Genomic DNA, 10363 nt, shown 5'->3' with positions numbered 1-10363 from the left:
ACTATCTGTGCCTGTGACCTTGGGATACTTGTGTAACTGGGATATTTTCAGTTTAATGGGTTCCTTGGTCATTATTGCCCTTGATTTGTTTCGAAGTTGTTAGCATAGGAGAGAGGAAGTCGGAAGTACTGGCATTGGTTTGAATATTCTACCAGTAAATCATCATATGTCTTATAATTCATCTTTTATTGCAAGTAAGAAACTCTAGCTTTTTAATTTTTAATTTTTTAAAATTTATATTTATTTATTTTGAGAGAGAGAGAGAGGGAGGGAGGGGTGGAGAGAGAGGGAGAGAGGGAATCCCAAGTAGGCTCCACGCTGTCAGAGCACAACCCAACTGTGGGGCTCGATCCCATGAACCGTGAGATCATCACCTGAGCCGAAATCAAGAGTCAGATGCCTAACCAACTGAGCCCCCCAGGTGCCCCTCTAGCTTTTTTAAATAAAATTTTTTATCTAACAAATACTTATTGAGCCCTATTCAGAAACGTTTCTAGAACTAGGGTTACAATGATGAGCAAAACCAGATACAAACTCTGACCTCATGGAACTTTTACTTCAGAGAGAGACTGGCCTTAGCAGTCACCAAACATGAATTTGAAAATGCCATCTGAGCTTACCTTTTATTCTATGGATCTCATATGAGTTCCTAAAGATGATTTACTCTGTTGCGATTATAAAAATTAAGCACCACAATTGAATGCATATGTTCTCTAGAATTAGTATCGGTCTAAATTTTTAAACATTTCATTGCTATGTTTTATAATGTAGAGTCAAATCTGTAACAGGAAACTTACCACATTTCATTTAATCTAAGATACCGTGAGTTGTAAAACCATTATTTTATATACTACTATGAAAGCAAAAATTTGTCAATTAAACTACCATGTCAACAAATTTAAGACATAACCTAATATCAGAGATAATTGAAATGTGAGCAAGATCGTTCAGTGCTTCCCAAAAAGAGGCCTCTGGACAAAAGTCACCAGCATTGCCTGGGAAACGGTTAGGAATGCAAAGTATCCAGCGTCACCCCAGACCTGAGATGTCTACAATTTAGCAAGACCTCAAAGTTATTCTGAAGCATGACAAAGTTTCGGCATCACTGAAATACGATATTTCAAAAAACTTTTGTAGATTCATTCATTCAGCAAACACGTACTGAAAACCTATTACATGTGAGGCATCACACCGGATGCACGATGTAGGTACAGATTTGAACAGGACTATTGCCAACCGGAGTTTATAGTCTAGAAGCACGTTTGTAATTCCGGAACTAAAAGATCAGACCCAAAGTAATGAGTACTGTGACTTAGGTGCCCTGCAAAGGCTGGGGAGGGCCCAGGGGAGAAAGGTAACTTCTGACTTAAATATTGGAGAGAATTTTATGACGGAGGTGGCATTTGAAACTGGGACTGGAAGGATGTGCAGGAGTTTCTATTTCAGAATGGAAGCAAATGAGAAGTAATATTCCACAGACGGTTTTTATCTTCCCAACACCCTACCTCTTATGCATATTCTTGAAAAGGTTACAAATTAATCAGAAAGGCATATGAGGAAGACATACATGTGATGATGATCGTGCTAGTCTTCTCTTTGGACTCTCTGGAGACGTGTTCACCCTGGTGCCGACAGAAATTCCAGTGAGCACCAGGGGAAAAGGCAAGGCTGAGCAGTTTGTTCTTTTGTTTTTGTTTTTTGTTTTTTTACCAGCTTGCAATACTCATGATGGAAATGCTGTCGGTAAGTGGACAATGTCCCAGAGGAAACAGCTCTTATAGAAGCACAAAGGGAGAGAAGCAAGAAACTGAGGAATCTTGGTGATGTGTATTTTAGGTTCAAGTGGCAGCAACATGGGTAACCCCCCGATGTCACCGTCATGGAGGGTCTTGAGCTAATCTCATTCACATTGCTATCGACCAATTTTCTGGACATATAAACTTTAGAAGCACAAAACATTTGCACTGAAAAGACAAGTTTAAAGTGCCAAGGATAAAGGGAAAAGCTTTTGTTTTTTAACCCCAGCAGCAGTGTGATGGCCAACTTGGACTACGTGCCTTCCGTAAATTAATTTAATGCCATCTGCCATTTTCGGCCGCAGAGCACTGTGTATCATGTTTGTGCTAGTCACACCATTATGGAGGAGAGGGACAGGCTTCGCATTCATTAGGGACAGTAAATAGCCCTAAGCCACACAACTGCTCACCCGAGAAGTGTTTCGGCCATTTCCCTTCAACAGGAAGAGGCGTTCTTCGTGAGACAACTGCAGGAGGTGTGCAGAGTTAGAGCTGTTGACCGCGGTTCCAAGCACAGTCCCCCCCGCTCAGACCTGTTCCCAGCTCCTGAGTTTTGGAGACAAAAGGAATGCTTCCTTTAGCCACAAGCACTTCTTATTTTCCACTTCAATTGGACATTAGCCCCCGATTCTCCACCGCTCATCTTTCTTAATGTTTTTGTTTATTTTTGAGAAGTGGGGGCCGAAAGACTGGGGGACAAAGGATCTGAAGCAGGCTCTGCACTGACAAGAGAGCCCGAGGTGGGGCTTGAACTCACGAACCCTGAGATCAGGACCTGAGTCGAAGTCAGCCGCTTAGCGGACTGAGCCACCCAGGTGTGACTCCACCTCTCATTTCTTTGGCCAGTGTGATAGACTTACGTTATGTGTTCTTTCTCCCGACAGGCAGAGGATACAAAATGCACAGGTAGGCTCCCAGCAATTCCGGAGGCTTTTGGAAGACCAGTTGTCCTCATGTCTCTCTTGGGAAAACCCCCTGACACATAAGTGGGACATGGCCAGCCTCTCCTCTGTACTATTCCAACACGTTGGAAACTCTAAGAACTCCTTGTGTTAGATAACAGGGTCACCAGGGGCAAACTGAGCACAACCCTTCTTGTGTGAACCTTAGATCATGCTTTCAAAAGTCAGAGTCTATGTTTCTCGGCTTGTGGTGTCATTCTCAACTCACTAAGAATAACTGTCCAAAGCCAGTTGATGTTTCTAAGCTTTAGGTTCCAGACCACACAGAGATGACAATCAGATGCTATCACATGACTTGCTTCTGTCTGTTAAAATGCAGTGGGTAAGACAGCATAAGATTTCAGCGTGGGCATACTATTTCTACCTTGGGGGAAATAGAGGCAAGCAGGGGTCTGCAATCCTAGTTTTGGATATTCATGGAGAACTATATGTCCATAAAGTATCCCAGCCAAATTGAGTGCATTGTGCTTTTGGTTTTGTTTTGTTTTTTATCATTGATGCAATGATACTTCACGATGAAAAACTCAAATATCTTATATGCAAGGCATTATTAACAATGAACTGGACTGGGGCCTTACTTGCAAGGCTTCTCTAGGTTTCCGTGGGGATAGTGGAAGAGGCTTGCAATGATTGGTTAAAAGCCTGAGATTTGCATTCAGGTAGGCTTGGGCTTGAATCCCAGCTCTTCTGTTTACTTGAAACTTGGAAAAGTTGCTTCCCGTCATCTGTAGAATGGAGAGGATAATGTCTAGCTTGTAGGGTTGTTAGATTTGTTCCCAAGAAGTGAGTGTGTTAATGTTTATAAACACATTACTTGGCACGTTCTCACTGAAGGGTATTTAAAAAATTTCCCACACCTGCAACATGGGCTCCCTTATAAACAGAAGACCTCTTTTCCTACTTAGCAGATAACAGCCTGTAGAGTCATCCTCCACGTAAAGCTTATAGGAAGGGAGGAGTGGGAGAAGCAGGGTAGAGACTTGGAAACAGAGTAGATAACACAGGACATTCTCTGAGTGTCAAAGAAGGATGTTCTCGATAGCGTTGATGCAGGAAGTCACGGCAAAGTTGGCCATCAGTGCCATAGCGGGGCACGTGTGTGACCATCACGGACAAGCTCCCAGTCACTGTTTGTCACTAAGGCATCATTTGAGTGGACGCTCTAGAGCAAATGATGCTTTTAGGAAAGGCAACAAGAAAGTTGCACAGCTGGCCACTGTGACTAGGAGGTAAGGGGCTAATACCATGTGCTTGCAGAGTAGATTTTCCAAACCACTCATCTGTTTTATATTTATAAAACTGGCATTTGAGCACATCATTTGGCACAAAAACTGAAGGGCATTAATGTTTTCATATGGATCTTGAAAGTATATTTAAAAACTAATTGCAGCATGGGAAACCACTATTGGCTTTGACTAGCTGACCATTAATTCTTCATTACAAGAGTGACAGCTGACAATGGCAGCTACTTTTCCCTTATTTCCCACTGTCTAGGAGGGGATCATCACCACGTATTTCTCTGCCCAGAGAAGCATTATTCTGGTCAGATGAATATTTTGAAATCACAAAACTTGGCATGCCCTTGAACCGTCTTATTATTTTAGGCCCACAACTGGGTCACCGAGACCCCTGGGCCAGTGCATTTTTTTTTTTCCAGGTGAGAGCCTGAATACACAGAAATAAGCAAGTACACAGAAATAAACCAACCATGTGCCTCTTTGGGGCATCTGATTTGGCCTAGAAGAGTAGACTCAAAAATAACTAGATGCTTAATTACACATCTAAATTTAGTCCCTGTATTTGCATGTGTAAGTAATCAGGGAAATATTTGCTTAGAAATGTGTTCCATTTCCTCTGTTTTCTCTAAATCAAATTACTGAGCAGCAGATCTGAGTTTGAAATACCTTTTAAAAATGTGTTCTAGAGCCCCACCACTTTAGGCTGTGATCCTGTGGGACCTCAGAACCCAACGGGGTTAGACATGATGAGAACTCTTTTCAAGGGGGCTGCCAATGGCATTCAAGGACGTGGACCAAACTAGATCAAGTGACTTAGGATGCAAGTCCTTTTTTTCCTCATTGCCCTCCCAACAGGGGCTAGATCTCATTTATACTGATTCTGCTCTCCTTTTGGCAACCATAGTAAGGACATTCAGTAGGCACACAGGAGGAGCCTTATGAAGGACAGGACAGAGCCTGGAATAGTACTGCCTATTTTCATTCATTCATTCATTCATTCATCCATTCAAATGTTTCAAGTGACTATTATATGCCATATTATAAACACAAAGATGAAAAAATCTAGTACCTGCTTTTAAGAAGGTAAAAGTCTAGAGGGAGGTTTCACACACATGACAATATGCTGTGATGGGTGCTCTTAACATAGGTGGGTGAATTGTTGGTTCCAATTCCTCACTTCCCTGTAGCATTAGTATTATACATTCATTCTTCCTGGGGTTTCCCAGGGGGGAGTGTACTTCCCTGGGTCTTGGTTCTGGGCTTGGCCATGTGCCTTGCTTTGGCCAATTAGGACACAGGCAGGGGCTGAAGAAGCTTGCTCTTGGCCTTGAGTTTTTGAGTTTATGCATCACCGTGAGAGACGTATGCTCTGGTGGACCACTGCCCCTCAGAATAAGACATGGAACAAGGGCTGACCCAGCCAATCTGCAGATGGATGAGTGGGAAATAAATACTTTTGGTTGTATTTCCACTGAGATTTTGTGACTATGTACACAGCAAAAGGTGACTGATACACCAGGCCTAGTGCAGGCAAACCTACAAGGGGCTCCAAATCCAGCCTTAAATTTCCTGAAGAGGCTTCTGAGAGATTGTGGTGACCAAAACTGAGGCCTGGGGGATATGTGATCTGTACGGGAGGGGGAGGGCGAGGAGGGTTACTTGGGGGATGGTGGAAGGAAGGGCAGATGGAAGGAATGGAGGTACAAGTGAGCGTGGCTTGTTCTCTGGGTTCCAGGTAGGGTATGTTGGCTGGAGTGGGTGAAAGAGCCCATAACCTTGCTAGGGCCACTGTCCTGATGGGAGTAAAGCCCCAATTCAGCAGCTGACTTGCAAGTGCTTTCACGGGATATTGACTGCTGTACCATCACTGAGGATTTCTTTGCCAGGAGTTTCCTGGAGAGAAATCTACGCATGGGAAAACTTCTCGTCTATTTATTATCTATTTCCTATTCTCTATTTCCTCTTCTCTGTATCCATTTCCTATTATCCATTTTGAAAGTAAGGGTCAAATTGACGAGGCGTCTGGTTGAAGAGTCAAGTTCAGCATGTATGATACGTATCATCCTGGTGTATGGGGTATGTGAGGTCATTCTATGTCCTGTATAGTATTAGCTGCAATTTTGGATAACATCTTCTATGAACTGGATGACTGTTTTTGAAGATCTATCATTTTTTGTTTTCAGGATGTATATTCCAGGATCGTAGAAATTTAGAATTGGTAGACACTTTAGGTTTTCTAATGTAACTTTCCTGGAGGCACCCGAGAGGGGAGGTGGGTAACTAGAGATCACACGGCAAATTCTTGGCATGGCTGGATCAGGCAAAGAGTTTTACTTTAATCTGTTGTTCACTCTCCCTTTCCTCCTTGTCTCCCTCCCTTCCTTCCTTTTCTATAGTAGTGGGCCTTATCTGGGATATTTTTCTTTTTTTTTCTCCTCATGCTAGAAACCCCATTTTTTCCTATTTGATCAGGGCCATGACCAAGGCAGCCCAAGCCCTTACCTCTTACGGGAAGGCGTCATATGCTGAGGGCACAGCTTAACACACACACACACACACACACACACACACACACACACACCTAACCCCAGCACTAACTCTCTTCTCTCTCTATATTATACTGAACTTAGTATTCTAAACATATTGATTATTTTCTCATTTTCCATTGATAAAAAGAGTCTTCATTATAATAGCCCATGTTGATTTGAAGGAAAGGGGATTTTAATTGGGTTCAAATGACCTAATCTTTTTTTTTTTTTTTTTTTAAAGAAGAATAATGCATTTGGCTGCCCGGGATCTGGCATTTCTTTGAACAATGCAATGTTAGAGAAGCATTATAGACTCAGTGGGATTAAATCACCTTACATATGTGTTTCTATATTCTATCTGAAACCAAAGTCATATTAAATGGTGATAATAAGAGCCATTTCCACCCATAACTCATACTGAAAATGGACTTGGTCATGACTCACAAACACACCATTAACACATAGTTAAGTGTATATTCTTTTTCCCTCCTTCTTGGGAGGCGGGGTAGGGGTCTAGAACAATTTTAACTTCACGTGGTATACACTTTTCTAAAACTTGACTGACTTCTTGAGTACAGTCTTTTAATGAGATCTATAAACTCAAAATTCAGAAGGTTCTTTTTATCCTAGTAAGTACAAAATTGCAAAGATGATCTTAAAAGCCCGATGACTTAACTATATACTCTTGAGTCAGTAATTAAACAGAGAAACCATTCAGCTATTTGGCAAGGAATTTTCCCGTGAAAGTGTCCCAGAGTTAGAAGCTCTCCAGATCATATAACTGGAAGTTAAAATTAACAAGCAGAAACATGACTGGCTTTGCTTTTAGCATTTCTTTTGGATGAAATCTGGCTTTGGGGCAGCTTGTAATCTGGGTTCTAGTTCCTGCTCTGCCACAATTAGACATGTGACCTTGGGCAAATCACATAAGCCTCTGTGGTCTCAGACTCCTCATTTGACAAATTAGAGGGTTGAACCAAGTTAGCTCGAAATTTCTGCCCATTTCCACGTCTAGCACTTGAAGTTATTATTCCAAGAGTGGTTGGTTGTCATTTATTCTCCAAATCCACTTAGATGAGAACCATAAGAACAAGGCCAGAGCTGCAGCAAGTAACACAACAGGTTGAATTTGAAGAACTTTACAACAGAAAAACATACTGACAGTGAGGCCAGATTACACAGTCAATGTGGCTGCTCTTAGAGGGCCCTGAGAGTGCATTGATAATAGAAAGCCTATTTGGTTTACATCTAGTTCTCCCTGATTAAGCATCGCTTACAAAGGGGAGGGAGGCCATTCTAGCACAAAAGGCCTATCTTCTCATACGTGATTATATTATTTAGTACCACTGTTAAAACTCTTAGTTTAGTAGTAATCGCCAATAACTTAAGTGACTTTTGGTAACGCTTTTCATTTTATTTAATGTATTTATTTTTTTCTTTGCTTATTTTTGAGAGAAAGAAAGAGAGAGACAGAGCATGAGCAGGGGAGGGGCAGAGAGAGAGGGAGACACAGAATCTGAAGCAGGCTTCAGGCTCTGAGCTGTCAGCACAGAGCCCAATGCGGGGCTTGAACTCTTGAACTGCGAGATCACGACCTGAGCCGAAGTTGCACGCTCAACCAACTGAGCCACCCAGGCACCCCAACACTTTTCATTTTAAAGACAGAGAGATCTCATGGAACCCAAGAACAGAAATGCAGCTGGGCCTCAGGAGAGGTCTGCAGCCAGGAACAGAAGTTGTCAGCTGTCTCTACAGGGCCTCTTATCTCTTGCAGCTACTTCTCTCCTGTTATCACCTACATTCTTCTCCTTTTCCAGAACATGTAGCCTCAGGTAGAAGACTACCCACTCCCCAACCAGCACCCAACGCATATACACAACCTGTTCCAGAAGACAAAGGGTACTTTGTCTTTTTATATGGGAACAACCTAGATTAATTGGAAGTTTCTCAACTCAATTCCAAATTCTTAAAAGAGGGAATCTGGTTGCTCTGATTGGCTCAGCCTGGTCACATATTCATGCCCAGGTCCAGTCAGCTGCAGCCAAGAGGGCAGGGTCATACATGGAGGAGGGATTCCTCAGTGCAGGGCTCCAGGGGCACTTTTCACATTGTGTTGTCTGTGTGTGCCGTGCAGTGGAGTTTAGCAATGAAAGATCCTACCCTTGCCTGGAGATAGTTCTCTGAGAAGGAGACAAGTGTCTCCATTGCCAAAGGCATTTACTATAAGCAAATAAGTGCACTTGCTAGAAAGTCAGCCTCCTCCTCAGTTCGACTCCCTCCCACTTACCTGACCTCAGAATGTTTCCTCTGCTTGGGGCCAGAAATTCCACCAATCCTGTCGGACCTATGAAACAGGTTTCATTCTTTGCAGTTCTGTATTCTTGTGTCTGAGACGCTCATCTAGGGATCAATGAAGCAGTGGGTCTCCTGTGAAAGCCACTGAAATCCACTCCAATGTCTCAATGGCTCTCAAGACATCGATGAGACCGGTTCTCTCCTCCTCCTCCTTGGAGGCGAGAATTCCAGGTGGGTGATCTCCCAAGGTGCTGTCTTCTAGAATCCCAGGATTTTCTTGATTCCATTTCCATAATCAGCTCCAAACTCATCCTGCACTGAGAAAAGACAGTCCCCACAGCAACCCCAAGACACGTGTTTCTCCTCCGAAACATGCAAATCCACTGGGCGTGAGCCAGTATTACACATTTGTAATTTATTTTCTTTGATTCGGAACTTCTTCATGCAGATTTATGAACACTAGACGTGAAGATCAATTTAGCCCTACTTCTGCCTTATTTAACTTGGCTATTCTGGACTGAGCTTTTACTCAAGTGGCTATAGTTACGATATCAAATCTTTGAAAAGCTGAGCTGCTTTGTTTGGTGCTTGGCATCTGGTGCGTGTAAAATGGCTTGGATCCGATATTTCCTTTCCTCTAAGTAAGAACACATCTCTTGAAAAGGTTTGGTGCAGTCTTGCCAAAGAAGGAAGCGGGAAACCCAAGCCAGCCTGGAGTTTCGTGAGCCATGGAAAACTGGCTAAATTCACCATGAAAATAATTTGGAAACGTGAAGTAAGTACAGAGCAGCTCTTCTGAGCCCAGCTCTTCATTCCAGCCTTGGGAATACTATGTGTCAATGCATATTTGCTGGAAAATCACAATTATGTTGACATCCTTTTAATTCATATGAACCCCGTTCAGAACTGTGGTCATCTGAACAAGTGTCATGAAGTTTCCCTTTGGTCTGTCTTCGGAAAGTAATGTGTGTAATGGAATCAATGATACAAACAGCAGACCAAACTTTTCTCAAGTGATTAACAATTTGATTTGCATATGATGAATGTGTCCATGTTAAAGGCTCCTGTGCTTTTATTAAACTAAGTCTAGAGTGTGAAAAAAAAATTACGTTAAAAGCATCCTGTGAAACAGGATTTCATTAATTCAAACTGTTGTCCTACTTGTCTTCTGAATTAGTGAGACGGTACTGTACATAAAATAAAGTCAGATGTCATTCTCGTCCTCCAAAACCAGCTCACTCGGGTGCTTACAAGCTCCTGGGAGTTTCCAAAGGTGACCAAATTATAGATTTCCGCAAAACTCCCAACTTGTGTGGGTTTGGTTCATCAGCTGCGATTCTGTTTTGTTCGGTCACGCCCACATTTCCCCCCTCCTCCAAGGTTCTTTTCTGGGTACATGGTAAGTGGATTTTGTTTGTTTATTTGGTGATCTGTTCTTAAGGGTTGAATTTAGAAGCTCTCATACGCAGGCATTAATACAAGCGAGAGGGGAAGGGTTTGGGTTTACACAACACGAGGGTGTCCACGAACTTGAGAATGCCTAC

Source organism: Panthera leo, chromosome A3, assembly GCF_018350215.1.
Source record: "Panthera leo isolate Ple1 chromosome A3, P.leo_Ple1_pat1.1, whole genome shotgun sequence".
In the NCBI taxonomy this organism is placed as follows: domain Eukaryota; kingdom Metazoa; phylum Chordata; class Mammalia; order Carnivora; family Felidae; genus Panthera; species Panthera leo.
This window is presented reverse-complemented; position numbering follows the sequence as displayed.